General features: G+C 38.6%; 1 protein-coding gene across 1 annotated transcript in view; it reads left to right on the plus strand.

Moving 5' to 3' along the window:
* The window catches only part of elavl2 (ELAV like RNA binding protein 2), a 69,841-nt gene that overhangs the window by 22,667 nt on the left and 32,912 nt on the right, over window positions 1-14,262 (plus strand). The window contains exon 2 of the mRNA XM_023421113.2: window positions 12,059-12,455. The gene's annotated coding sequence lies outside the window, so the exon portion shown is untranslated. The remainder of the gene's footprint in view (window positions 1-12,058; window positions 12,456-14,262) is intronic.

Here is a 14,262-nt window from a genome sequence, read left to right on the forward strand (position 1 = left end):
AGAGCTGTGATATTTAATTAGACTCATGAAATTGATTTTTATTCATAGTGAAATGCCACTTTGTCCTTTATGGTAATAGATTTATTTGTTTTGCACTTCTCCATTGCTTTAGCACATACTGTGAGTTACACAATGCAGCAAAATGCAAAATAGAGAAACAGAGAAAAAGAGGAAAGGAGAGATGGTGAGAAAGAAAAAGACAGACAGTGACTTCTCAAGCTCTCACTGTTCAGCTCACACACCGCTGTCAAGTAGGTCAATGCGACAGGCTTGACTGATTTCTCTTCTGTAGTGTTTTTTGTTCAGGCTCTCGCTGAGTAGGTGCCACGGTGGATTCACCTGTTTGATAAAGCTTGCACAAATGCAGAGTGAACTGCACGTCAAATCTTGTGTGGAGAGACCCCTGTGTGCCTCCTTTGGCCAAAGCAATAGATTATCCATTAACCTAAACAAGCAAAAGAATCACCAAATCACTCTAAACACCAAAAACTTTAAACAATGTAACGAAGTTCATCTGAAGTTCATCAAATGCCGTGGGACATGTGATGATCTTTAAGCTTGGATGCTTTTTTTTAGGGACAGATAATCTCCATGGGGACCAGCTGAGCCATTCTTATTGAAGTCATCTTCCTTCACAGTCGTACATTTTGGAAAATGTTGAGCATAATGACTTGTACCCTCCACTTCACGGGCCCTCTTCCTGCACACTCGGCTGCTTCAAAAAGACCACATCTGACTCATAATAGACCTCATTAGACTTGTATTGAATAAGCTCTGAGCCGGCGTAACTTAGCCTCACTGTTAGCTGCTTTTTGCCTCTGTGTGTATGTTCCATTAGAGAATTAAAGATTAATTGCCAAATTTCTCCGGTTTAAAGCATTGATTAATAACACTGCGAATCACTGGTGGATCCAGAAGATTAATGTCGTGAGATTCACCCCCTTTAGATAGCTATTGATTTTGATTTGCTCAAATATGCCTGTCTTCTCTTCCCAGGAGGGCAGAGGCTGTATAAAACACAAACTATGAGCCAGCCAGCTAAATTACATTTTGTGAGTCAAAGCTTAAAATATGAGCTTTGTGAATTAGGATTCACTTAATTGGGCAGCAAGTAGTTGCACCAAAGAGGTTACCAATGGCAACAAAGGATCAAATACTATATTACATAAGAAAACGTATAGCCATTAGCAAGGCACAAAAAGACTAAATGCAGCCTGAGCAACTGTTTTGATATCAAGGGACTCCTCCTAATTTTTAAAATGACGATTCTGTCTAGTTTCTATTTCAGGAATCACGTCTGTCCCCTTTCTAGCTTCAGCTTATGTTGTCTCCTGCTGCCCACGAACCATGCACAGCATACAGTAGCACAGGCAAAAAGGAAGACAATTGTCTTTTTGTGGTTGTCACATTTTTACTGTTCAATTTCAGTCTCAGTCACAACAAATCAGAGCGACTGAAGCATTTCGTCTGTTTCAACAGGGGGTTCCTTATTATTTGCGCGCCACTGGGAGGTAGTCTTCCAAACACGGGATTATGCCCATTGTGATCTGCTTAAGCACACCGTATTAGCCATATTCTCATGAAATCGCATGAAAGCCACTTTGAAACGTAGGATGCTTCTGATATGCCTGTGTCAGGGGAACAGGCGCCATATCTGGGAGCGCGTGATCTCAGATTCAATTATGGTTCCATTTTAAATGAAATATCTTTGCTGTAAAAAATCCCAGATTGTAGCGCTTTGAAATGGAAAAGGGAGTAATTCACGAGACCTATGTGTGATCTGCAAAAAGGAGTTGTATCAAACGGATTTGCGATGCCAGTCTCTGTAGAATATTCATCCGTTTTTTCACTGCAAGTGCAGGTATATTTAACATTGTACAAGAATGGGAGAAAAGATATGAGAGCATATACGACTGTGTCAATGGAAAATTGCACATATCCAGCTGCACCAAGTGTAAAATCAGAGCAAAAGCTTGTATTTGGAGACCATGGCACTGGGCTCAACGTGAGTGACAGTCACTGGGTGGTTAATACTCTCAGAATTATCTTCTTTCTTTTCCCTCCTCCTTCTATGATTCTCTCCATTCTCATATGTCAGTGCTTGAATATAATTCTTCAGAGACAACAACAAAAAAGTCTTCCTCTTTCTCCCTGGGTTCTGAGTTACCTGTCAAGTGGACGCCAGCAAGGCCCAACATCCCAAACCTGTTGAACTCAATCAATGGAGCTAAGATGGACCACTGGTTGCAGGTCACGTAATCTATGTTGGGGGAATGTATGTCTCCTTGATTGAACTGTCCCCTGGGTCTACATTAATTGAGCTCCCTATAATCACAGGCGGACCCATATGATCAGTTACTGCAGCCCTGGAAAAGGTGAGTGAGATAATCCTCTCACATGGATGTTCCATTTTGAGACAGAAATCGAAATAGATTTTTGTCATCTTCTATCACTTCCTGACTGACACCTAAAGTTCTCTGACTCACGAAGCTCCTCACAAACATGGACAATATCAAACTGAAACTTTTTGATAAGTTTTCAGTTAGTGTTTCATTGGCATTTATGCACGCTAGTAGATGGCAGTGTCGCTCTACCACAATGGCTGAAATAAAGATGGATGACGCCTCTCCACTTCCTCCCACTGTACAAAAATGAAACCAAAATATCCTGAATAAGAAACTGGCGCTGCATTATCGAGGTCCCGCCCATACACCTGCTCGACCCAGTCGCAAGTCATTCAATGCTGTCAATCATGGCGTCACATTCCTGTTTTATAGCATCAAATAACTATTCAAAAGCAAACTTATTTGAAAAAACGAACACCTGAAATGACAGAAATCATCTTTGGGAAAAAATTTGACATGTACTTTGATTTGTTAGTTTGGCCCATGTCCTGTCTGCTAACACGGAATGGGTGGGGTTTATGATCTATACTGCAGCCAGCCACCAGGGGGCTATCTAGATGTTTTGATTTCACTTTTGAACAGCTGTCATGTCTTTGGTCCACCATTGTGGTCTTGACTGAAATATCTCAATAAATGTACAGTAGGATGGATTACATGAAATCTGTTTGTTCCCTGCAGCATGATGATGAACCATCATCAGGTCAAAAATTTAATGTGTTCAAAAGTTTGATTTGTGACCAAAATACCAGCAAACAAATCACTTTCCAATCAGCCTTGACTGTATTTTGTGTCTGGAGTTAACTAGCAACGGTATGTGACACAGTTCCAACGCTATAGTGAAAAAACTGACTCCACACACAGACAGACATAAAACCATGCCAAAGTACTCAAAACTATAGTTCCTACTGATCACATACACACACACACACACACACATACACACACACACACATATAAGGTGAAAAACAATACCAGCTTCTTTGTTGTGGCTGGTTAACATTATACCTGTTAGGAATGTTAGCATAGTCATTCTGAGCACGTTAGCTCACTCATGTTGGCTCTTGTTATTATTATTTGTTAGTTACTGGGTTGAATCTGCTCATAAGACATACACCGCTGGTCAAAAGGTTTAGAACACCCCCATTTCTACAGTTTTTATTGAAATTTCAGCAGTGCAGGTCCAGTGAATAACCTATAATGGTATGAACGTAAACTGCCCATGGCGGGGAAAAAAAAAGTTTAGGTCATCAAAAATTGGATAATCCTTAGTCCTTTTTCAGGGATTAAGAAACTGGTTAGCATACATCTTTCCTGCAGCAATGGTAGTAAATGAAGAGTTTAAAGTTAATGTAAACAGTTTCTACAGCTGCCCCAACAAGCCCTCTGTCTGTACAAAGGTAGTGTTGGAAAACTTACTACACCCTCTGATGCATTAGGAGTATACATTAATGCAACAAGTAGTGCTGTATATTGCTATCAAACTGGGGAGAAAAAGGCAAGTAAGAAGGGCAGAGAGACCGGTTGGTCAGGGATTCATCCCACATCAAGATAATGACCCAAAACGTTAGAGGAAAAGAACGTGACAGTGGCTTCACATGATGAAAGAGCAGCACGGTCTCCAAACTTAAACCCCACAGAGCCGGTTTGGACAGAAGGTGAAAAGGAAAGGAAAATACAATTGCAAGACGTTTGTTGGAACTTTCTGAACAATATTTGATTTCCATTGTAGGAAGAACGCCACGAGTGTGTTCAGCTGCTGGATGAGTCAAACACTTTGATTCAATTTAGTTGAGACATTGAATTATATAAATTTAAATAACAGATGGAACAATGCGAGTGTCCTAAAACCTTTGACCCGCAGTGTACATTTGCTCTTTTGGAACAACTTTCTGTTTTAAAATGCTGCACTTACTTGCCCACCTTACCTTTGCTGTTTGTGTGTTTTGCCCCAGATAGTCAGTGCATTAACTGTACACACGTTAGCTAGCTAGCTTGCTTACTCACCACGAATTCCAGTTTTTACTGTTACTTTTTTCTACTGCCTCTTTACCGCCTGTATGACATGAAGACATACAGCCTCAGGATAAAAGCCAATTTTTTTTAACTGGCGCAGATGTGTCTTCGCCTTAATTCATGTTTCCCAGGGCAAATTTGTGTCTGTTTACATTGACTTCACATGCAGTCATGAAACCTCTAAAGTTTGCTTTGTGTTCAGTTAGCATATCTTACAAAGTGCCCAGTAGTTCTAAATGAATGTGCAAGTCCTCCTTGTCCTCTATGGATGCATTTCCAATCACATCCCAATAAATCCTTTTGCAATAATGAATGAGATATATGCACAATTCATCTTCCCAGTAAAGCTGGGCTGTCTAATTTGGACAAATATTTCTTTGGGTGGAAGCAATTAACTGTAGTGATGCACTAATGTGACACTGCAGAGCTGAATCATACCTCAGACGGTGAACCAAAATAGGATCCAACGTGTTTCTCTTTAGTTAAATTCATTAGGGCGGAGAAGCCATTATCTCAGCAAACTGCCATGGCTGAATAATTAATCATCCCATCACTTGTTTGTTTGACCTGAATGTATAACATTTATCCCTCGCTCGTCGCCTCCTAATGAAATCCTTTCTTTAATTTGAGAAAAATGTTGGCTCTTCATGTTTAGTCCAGCAAAGCCCTGGCTGACTCTAGATTTGACTAATGCATAATAAATTGCAGTTATCTGGCACTTTTGAACTACAAGGTGAGAGACACCTTGAGATATAAAAGAGGCCTTATGGATTTCACAGATACGACCACATAATTCTTCATCTCGGATAAACATGTTGTGAGTTGTGCATGATTCTAGTTAGTTTCCACTGCAGTGGGGTCAGTTTTCATCCTTCATGTCAAATGATACCCAGACATTTTCTCATCTTGATTATTGGCTTGAACATTGTAAAAGTAATGATTCAGTAGCTATATTCAGCCCAGGGCCGCCTGGTTCAAGCTCTAATGGAAGATCCTTTACCTAAACATAAACATCTTCATTGTGTGGAGATTACTTTGTGTTAATTCCTATAGAGAGGAACATATGTTCACATGATGAATTTCTGCTGCTGTGATGTGGTCGTGTCTCTGGTGGAGGCGGAGTCAGTCTCAGGACTTGGTCCCTTACATTAAGAAAAAGTAGCAATACCACACTACTAATACTCAATTACAATTACAAGTCCTCAATTGAAAAGGTTGCTTAAGTAAAGGTATGGAAGTAGCAATATGTATTTAAAGTATCAAAAATAAAAGCATTCCCTGTGACTGTCATGTAGGCTGTTATATTAGTAGATTATTATTCTTACTGACACATTAATGTGTAAGCAGTGATGTACTGTTGCAGAAGGTTGAGTTGGAGCTAATAAAGGGCTGCAGCTAATGATTAATGTCAGTATTGATTAATCTGCAGGTTATTTTCTTGATACATCAAAACATTGTATGAATTGTAAACTGTCAGAAAATAGTGAGAAATGTCCATCACAGTTTCCCTGAGCCCAAGGTGTCCTCTTCAAATTGTCACTCCAGCTCAAATTTCTTATATCGCATCAAATTTTATGAGCTCATCATATCTTTTAAAAAGTACAATATTTCCCTTGGAAATATAGTGGAGTGGAATTCTAAAGTGGCATGAAAATACTCAGGTAAAGTAAAAGTATTATTTATTTAGTTACTTTCCCTTCAGAACTATTTAGATAAATAAATTTGTGGCGTTTGTATTCGAAGCCCCAAAATGCTATTTTCATGTTTTTTTGTTTTTTTTTATAAAAGCTGACATTTCGGAGCTGCAGCATTAGGCCTTCACAGTCCAACAGTCAAAGCACCACAACAATAGCAGGCGAAGGTGGAAATAGATTTTGGCTGACAATAACCACAATTAATTACACATGTGCCTGCAGTACAATAGGGTTTTCATGCTTTTAGGCTCAAATAAAATCACAGTAAAACACCCTATGGGCGCTCTTGTGTCCCTCATTTTCCTGGACTGATTTTTCTTACTGTAATTGATTAGTGGGCGAAATGATACGAGGACTGACTGTGCGGTGTGAGGCTGGTAAACAGGTTCAAAATAAAAAGATTGTACTGTAAATTGACCCGTGCTTTTGTCAGGCAGGTTGGCAGCTGAAAAATAAATAGCCTTTTAAAGGATTGCGCTATTCAGTAGAAAAAGAATCATTTAAGGAGCTTAGAGAAATTAGCTCATGACTAACTTTCCAGTAGTCACACTTTGACCCTGGTGTCTTCAGTGTTGAGTGCACAATGATGCTCTTCATGAAGCAGCACAAGCCTGTGTCATCAATTAAGACACAATGTGCTAAGGCGTTACTGTTGTAATGGCCTTAAAATGAGCAGGCACTACAGAAAACGAAATAAATACTGCAGACGAAACTGTTGCTAATCAAAGAGCTTATTTTCTCAAAAGTCAGTGTATTTTCTTGCGCCAGAGGTTGAAGAGAGAGACAATTGGCTTTCAATCAGACAAACGCTCAGAAACTCCTTCTACAACCTAAGACATTTGGATTTAAAAGGGAGCCAAAGATCAAATTGCACTTAAGAGACAAAGTGTGAGCAGTCTAGAGCCGCTGCTTAATGATGCCCTGTGTTTGTTTTCTGGGAAATTCACTTTCTAATCTCTTGGACTCTGTGAAGGCTTGCCAGGGAGTGGTGCCACATAAAACCCCTTGATTTCTTATTTTATCTGTGGACAACCAAATCGATCGTTGTCTCCCCTGCACCTGCTCCCTCCTCCCCTTCCCTGCACCCCCAAAGAGATAGGCCCACGCTGTCCATCCTGCTCTCCAATAAGACCATTTAGACCAGGCTATTTCAAGGGGAGAATGAGACACCGGGTGGTCAAGCGCTCCTCAGTGTCTCCCAGAGACAAGTGTGTGTAAAAAAAAAAGCATTGAAATTTCCCAGGATCTTGACACATCTAATTGAGATTTCATGCCCTATTTTCTCAGAGATCCGAAACCTTGTTCTGTTCTACTGCAAGCAGTATTTCCCCAAGGATCGAGATGAAAGAAATTGTTTTCAGGTTTTATTTGGTTTTTGTTGCTTTAAGGGTTTTTTTTTTTCTATCACATCGCAAGAGCAGCTTTTCAATAAAAGTGCCTTTTTTTTTGTTCAGTAGACAAAGTGACTGCAGTTGATTTGGTTTGTCTGAAAGGTAGTGGAAAAAAAATGAATTCCAATAAAACTTTCTGTTTCTTTCATCAGAATAATTCATTTGACTGCATGCATAGGTTTGTCATGATTGTTGCGAAACAAAAAAAAAAAAACTGCAATACTTTCCGCAGCTGCACCCATTCTTGTTCATTTTTATTCATCTGACCATCACAGAACGCCTTCAGCTGTTCTTGGCTGTCAGTCAAAATGTTTGACAAGGGGTTTAAAAATTGATAATGCTCCTTTCAGTGTCCTTGACCTTGAATATTTGATCTATGTATTATATTTAAAAAATTCTTTTTCTAGCTTTTCCCAGGTCTCTGAGGTCTTGAACAAAGCCTGATGTAGGCTCTTCTATTTTCGGCATACATTTTTGCAAAGGCCTGTGTAAAACAGTTTAATACACCAAATGATTAATTTTCAATAAATTACATTTGTCCCATATGGTATAGCCCATGTCAGTTTGTCTAGCTGTATTATGTGCTGCCATGTCACACTGTCAGTTTTGTCTCTGTGGTCCCCGTGCTCCTGCAGTGACATCACCCAGTCTTGCATTACATAGCCGTAACAGTCACAGTGGGAGCACCAGCTTCCCAGCAGGACCCATATTGGAGGCTCTACAATCAATGACATCATGCACAAGCATCAACCTCAAATACCATGGGGAAATATACAAAAAGGGGTAGTGATCTCAGCCCCCCCAAAGGCTTTTTTTCTTCTTCTTGTGTGAAGCAGGTGACATGACAGCAAGACATTAGCAAAACAAGAGCAAAGACATTAAGTGATTTTGTTCTTCGGGTTTGAGATTTGATGTTCTTTCTGTTTGTTCTTTTTTTTTTCATGCTTCATGTCTTCAGTGCTTACATATAAAGTCTGGAGAAAAACTATCAAGTTATCTTGAATGAAACATTTTTATATCCAAGACGGCTGAAGTACAGTTAGGCCACATAAAAGAAAAGAAGATCAATGCATTTTTTTACTTTACAAACGGTATAGTACCTTTTCCAGTGCAGCTACTACTTTGTAGAATGTAAGTGCACATAGTACTGAATGCTTCTTTTATATAAGGGGCAGTATGTACTGGAAAAGAGGGGTGACTTATGGAGTGACTGATGTGTTATCAGTACATTCTTCCTTACTTAAATGTACCTAAAGATACGTTTTTTGTCGTTGTTACTTCTGCCAACAATGTTTTTATCTGTGTCTGTTTATTTGTCAGCAGGATTATGCAAAAAGTTAGGAAAAAGAATTTTGGGGCAGATTCTGATCATTTTTATTCTTCATCAATTTTTTTTTTCTCTGAAGTCTGGATGATGTTGTTTGACATAGACTTTGGCAGAGGTCTGCCCTCTCTGAGTGCCCTTCCAGTTGTTGTTGTTTTGGAGATATTCAGAGAAATATAATGAGACGTCATCACTGAAGGGATCAGAAATTTTGGTGACCCCTCTTTCTGCCCAAGTTTTCAAATCCAGGATCCTTTCTGCCTGAATAAATGTGAACGTTTTAAAGGATCCAGTAGGGTGACAGTCTTTCAAGTCTGATTTAAAACAATAGTGAGTCAGTTTTATCTTGCTGTAATCATTCCTCCTTTTCATATTGGCCATTAAGAGATCTTTTTATAATCCAATCTAAATGATGAGGGACAAAATCAACAGGCACTATTCAAGGCAAGTATTCAGAAGTTTGTCCGAAGTTAAGACGGTACCTCAGCAGTCTGAGTTAGACAAATAACATGGATAAAGTCTTTTTATTACTAAGGTCCCTATTTGTGATTCCACAGACAGTATATTCCTGCTGAATTTTGTACTAAAAAGATACATCTTTGGAAGTTATACAGTTCATTTGTCTAACTCAGCCTCATAGAGATTAACTCAGGAATACATTTATAAACAGAACAAGACTGTGGATTTTGTCCCCAATCACTTACACTGGAAGTGTATTAGAGAGAACGGGAGCCAGCAAAGATGATAGCAAGCAAGACTAAAGACTTTTAAAAGAAATTGTGAACCTGTCCTTTAATCAGACCAGATATGTTAATTGTGATTTTGTGAGAAAACCTGGACTAGTTTAATCCTTTATCTGTGATGCATTACAAGTGAAAGTGACTATTTTTTAATGTTACCGTGAAAAAAATCGGAATGTTTCATATAACTGGTCACAGTTTAGTGGACATTTATGAACATATAGCATTTTCTCTGAAATCTGTAAATCACAGAGTAATCCCGTGATTTCACTGGAATGTAACATCAGAAGCTGCTTCCCATACATTACTTTCACTAGTTAGATACAAAATTATTTGCAACACAAAAATAACATTTGTGTTTTACAGTACAGTAATTGGAATCTCAGTTTGGTACAAGACCTAAGATTTTACATCCTAGTGACATCACAAATTCAAGCATTACTTGTATCATATGGTGAGATATGAACTGCACTGAGGTCAGGTGTGGAACAGGAGTTTAAACTTGTCTATTCAGTCTTAATGTGAATAAAGAATGCTGTACTACAAAAACCAGTTGTTATGCTAAGAAATAATGGAGCAAAGCTTTAGTTTGGTTCCTAAAAGAGCCCATGACAAAATTCTAGACATGCCAGTTCATAACAATCTGTACTGTCCTGTTTCACACTCTGCCTGTGCTTCCCTCTGATCACAGCAATCTTTGGAGCAAAAGTGGAAAAGACACATTCAAAGAGATATTTTACTGCAGTTTTGCTTATTACCCTCTTTTGCAGTCTTTCAGGTCGCTCATTTCCACATATTTTTGTCCAGTCCCAGCAGGGAGCATTAATAATCACCTCCATGCAATGCTGAGACCATTGTCACACAAGTGGCTCCAGCGCAGGGGACATTTATGTCTCACAGGAACCGCTATTGACATCTCAGTCTCTTTGCTAGAAGCTATTGGGGAGACAGAACGCCTGTGTGTGATAAAATGCAGGCCTGTCATCCTCGCAGGTCGCTAGTAAGTGTGCAGGGAGGGCGCAGAGGTCAAGAGCATTCACCCTTGACATTTGATAGCAAGAGGTGGGACCCTGTATAACAGTCATACAGTTTATCAATAAGCAGAGATGAGATGAGAGGATCCGAATGGAGAGGGGATTTTTTTGTTTTTGTTTTTGCCTTTATTGCATGTGGTCACTTGTACAAGAAAGCATCAACTTTCATTAATAAAATACATTTTTCATCACCATAGCTTACAGAAACACATGAGTCGAGCTTCTAGTCATTAATTTTCATTCACTGTTTGTTGTCGGCCACCGTTTGGATTAATTATGAGCATTTTCCTTTGAAGTGTGCTGTGGTGGAGAAACATTTTTGATCTTTTAGTTTAAGTAAAAGTAGCAATACCACAGTTTAAAAATACTCTGTTACAAGAAAAAGTCCTGCATTAAACATTTAAATCTGGCATTTGAAACAGCATTTTAATATCAGATCCTGCTGAACTGGAGCTAATGTTAAGAACTATATACTGTTGGATACCTTATATCATAATGGTCAATATATAACAGTTTATCTTACTTTAAAAGATACATTTTTATCTAAAGTAACTCTAGCTGAAAGATAAAGGTACTGAAATTTGACATTTGATATTTGACGTGATATTTTATGATTTATGAGTCTGTCAGACAGAAGAAAGCGCCCCCTGCTGTGCCTCATTATTGATCTGCTGCAGGTTTAAGAAGACCCCCATTCTCGACTGCTCGAATGGTTTGAGACTATGGTGCTCTACGTTACAAAGATGGATTAGGTTAATGACCCCGGCATTGACCTGCATTCCCTCCAAGTGGGTGTACATATTACACGTTTGTTCATATTTGTGGCCTTGAAATATAGATGGCTATCTGATCCCCAGTCAGGTTCAGATGCTTTCTCTCCATTAGAGTTATATTGCTTTACAGTAAAGAGTCCCCGATTAACCTGTTTGCCATCTTTTAGCCCATGACCAGTAAGTACTGTGCAGCATTACATAACTGTAGTCCTCAGATATTGAGGATATTGAGCTCTTGTAGCCAAAATCCTCTGTTTTTTTATACTTAATTTTATTTGCACTTAATTATATACTTAAGTTTTTAAGGTGCTTAATTCTTGCTGCGATAAAAGTAATTTTGTTTGTAATGTTCTTTATTTCATCAAGAGGGAACATATAATAAGGTGAATGTCTAAAGAGGTATTCCTTTAAGGCCACACCCCCTCAGACAGCCTGTCATGGGTGTGGCCAGGAAGCTGTTGCTACACCATCAGGCTGCAGGTGAACATTAGAACAGGAAGTTCAGTTCAGTGATCATGCAAAACAAAGGCTGCTGCTGAACTAAAGGCAGTCACTGCTGTTGGTGCAACAACAGTGTAGAGAAAAAAATTAAACTTGTGTGTAGAAGCTAAAAGCTGCTGGTTGAACACTTTATCCAGAGGGGACAGTAACAGTGTGCTAACCATGCAATTGTCTGTTCAACAGGAAAAAGGAAGAGGAAGAGACAGAAGGGGAGGAAGAAGAAGAAAGCAGTGAACTATTGTTTGTTTGCTGGTTCATCACCATGAAGAGTATTTAAGCCTCTTGAGCTTGCTAAATCACTTTTTATTTGATTCATGAGGGCCATGTTCATGTGATGCATTCTAGCTGTAAAATGATTTGCTCTACTCCCAATGAATGTTTTTTATTTTGACCAGCTAAACGCTGCTTCTGACAAAGTCAAATATGTCCATTCCCCCACACTGTGCTGTGCTTCTTTGTCTCCTTGGTGGAATCAAAATGGTTGTTTTCTTACTGCTGCCTGGGTGAGGTGTAGCTGGCCAGGACCATGCTGTGAGGGCCTGACAGGAAAATGGTGCTGGACCAAAGCTACAGGAGTCTGGTAAGATTTTCTAATGATTGTTGCCTTGGCTGCCACGCAGTGAAATCTCCTGAGCAGCATAATATTTAATACACCAGTGCAACCCCAAGCCTACATTATTGACTGCTAGCCTCTGATAATGTCTCTGGGTGTTTAACCTAATGTAAGTCAGGCTTTAAGAAGGAGCCCAGCTGTACCTGAGGTGAAAGAGTTTGTTGAGATGACAAGAGAAATTAGCTCAGCAGCCCCTTTATTAGGTGTTAATTTGCTGCCTCCATATTTTTCCTGTCCAATTCTATTCCTGGAAACTAGTCACACAGAAGTACTGGTGCCCTTACATTTCCCAGATTTATCCTGATATATTGACCCTTCCCTGTGTCTGATCTTTTAAATATAATCTACCTAGCGAGTAAGCCTTCCTGACATTCTTTTGAGACACAGTTTCACAAATCACGATTAAAAATAGGGCCAATAGGTCCATGTTCTTTCATTTTAAAAATTCTTATATGCTATCTAAATGCTAATGATCTAATTGATATTTGTGGGCATGAATAACTTCCCTAAAGCCAGAAACCAGAGCAGGGAGACTTAAACATCTACTGTCAAGCTGTAAAGCCTGGAAATACCTTTTTAGAGCATTGATTTTGATTTTTTCTTCTTTTTTTTTTCGTCTTAAAATGTTTTACCTTTGTCATGCAAATTCTGAGCAGCCTGAGTCAGAAAATTGGACATAACATCAAACTATCTTAATGGATTGTCAGTCAAGCTGTTTCCCAACATTACATCTGGATTACATACTTTGTTTCTGATCATGTGTATGTTCAGTGACACATGCTGTACATCCTTTTATATGCTCATGTTAATGGTACAGTGTGTTAGCAAGTCCAATTCAAGAGACTGATGTGCTATATCATTTTGCACTAACAGGAAATGATGCATGGTGTGTGCCAGCAGACGTCATTCAGCTGTGACTGCAGAATGCTTACACCAAATTTAACCTTGAAAACATCACAAATATGCAGTAATCTGAAGTACTTATTGTTTTTTTCAGTTTTTCTGTTGTTGCCAAAGCTAAGATTTTTTGTCTCAATTATTTTCCAAGTATCAGAAGCTTTTTTTATTTTTATTTTCTAACTAATTTATATTCGTACTTTGAGATAATCTGTTGCCTGGATGAGTGAGAATCTCACTAGACAAGTAGCACCTCCATTTTGTTTATGGAATGAACAAATATAAGTGTTCTGTTTAATATTTGACTGATCTCTGTTATATGATAATACTAAATACAAAAATATGTTATTTGAAAGCTGTGTATACTATAGATAAAGATTCAGCGGAATAACAATCCAAGAAAAACGTTTTTAATTTTTAAATAAATACACTAATGTACTTACAAAATTTGCTCCCTGATATTTTAAATAAGCTTTGTTTTCAGGCCATTTACATACTGTATAAGTTGTCAAATTATAGTGTTTAGTTGACCGATCATTTTGGTCAGAGCATGTTGCCACACACCCTATGAAATTCCTAACATTGCACCGAGTCATGAATTGGGTTTACTATAATGCCAAATGAGTGCTCAGTTATGCTTGTAGTGGCTTCCTATTTGCGGTGGTTGGGTCAAAGGTTACCTCGGCCTATTGCAAAACTTTATCCGGCAAACTTTCTAGTTTATGTTACATCTTAAAATGAGAATAAAGCTTAGGATAAAATTAGAAAGAGAGGTGTTTCCTTTTTTTTTTTTTTTTTTTTTTTTCTTTAAAACTCTTAAGGTCGGCTTCTCTATTTCAGTTTGTATGTCCTTAGGGATCCCACTCAGTTGTACTTC

The sequence above is a fragment of the Seriola lalandi genome, unplaced genomic scaffold (genome assembly GCF_002814215.2).
Source record: "Seriola lalandi dorsalis isolate HSWRI2012SDOR001 ecotype SW California unplaced genomic scaffold, Sedor1 jcf7180002054663, whole genome shotgun sequence".
Classification (NCBI taxonomy): Eukaryota; Metazoa; Chordata; class Actinopteri; order Carangiformes; family Carangidae; genus Seriola; species Seriola lalandi.